This window comes from Equus quagga, chromosome 1 (assembly GCF_021613505.1).
Source record: "Equus quagga isolate Etosha38 chromosome 1, UCLA_HA_Equagga_1.0, whole genome shotgun sequence".
Classification (NCBI taxonomy): domain Eukaryota; kingdom Metazoa; phylum Chordata; class Mammalia; order Perissodactyla; family Equidae; genus Equus; species Equus quagga.
The window spans coordinates 87,158,281-87,159,387 of NC_060267.1; positions in this window are offsets into that span (position 1 = coordinate 87,158,281).

Sequence of the window (1,107 nt, forward strand, 5' to 3'; positions counted from 1 at the left end):
TTTCAAGGGAAAGTGTATGGCAGTCAGATCCGCTCAGCGCAGACTTCAAACACGAGGGACAACGGGCTCTTACCTTACCTGGTCACCCCTTGAGGGACAGAGCAAGGTCCAAGCGCGGGCGCCAACTCAGAGCAGCGCCCTCTCGGTTACTATGGTGATCGCGAGGGAGGCGGGGTCACCATCCACTGCGTCCCCGCCTCTGCCCAGGACATTTCGAACGCTCCAATTGGGACCGCCCTTTCTTGCCTCGGTCCCGCCCCATTCGGCTCCAGGCGCGATGCGATTGGCCGGGGACCGGCGGCCTGGTACCCTGAGAGTACCACCTCCTGACGGGAAGAGCGGGAAAGTGTACCAGGCGCCGGCCAAGGCGTGAAGCTCACGGCGCCGCGGGGAAGCACATGGTTGGCTCTGGAGCGAGTTGCCCCATGTCCCATACACAACTCCTCGCACCCATGACTGCTAACGCTAGGCAGCGGGAGCCGGGGTGCGGTCACAACGTTTGCGGTTCGGGCGGCCCATCCCGTGGAGCGAGGACGCGACGAGGCGTCAGAATCCTGTGGCGCGCTCTCCTGCGCCGGGGATCAGAGGCCAGAGGGGGCGGGCCCCAAGTCCGGGGGGCGGTGCCAGCGGCGGCGGCGGGAGGCGCAAGTGCCAATGAGCGCGCGCACCGCCCCCGGGGGCGGGGCGTGCAGAGCGCTCCCCCGCCCTTGCGCTCGCCCCCGCCCCTCCCCCCGGGCGCAGGGGCCTCAGTGAGTGAGTGGCACTGGCAGCCTGTCAATCCCTCAGCCGAGCGGCCTTCGAGCCCGGTCCGCGGCGGCTGCTGGCAGGGTGCGCGGCTCCGGCAGCGGCGGCGGCGACTTCCCCCGCCCCATCAATCTGCTGTCCGCCCGGCGCGCGGCCCGCCGGGGCCCTCCTTCGGGCTCCGCGCTCCCGCCGCGCCGGCGCGCCCGCTCCCAAACTTTCCTCCTCAGCCCCCCTCGCGCCCCTCGGCCCGCCCGCCGGCCTCCGCCTCCGCCGCCGCCCGCCGCCGCCGCTCCTTCCCCCGGGGCCGCCGGGGCTTGGATCCCGCCCGGCTGAGGCGGCGGAGGCGGCGGCGGCGGCGGCGGC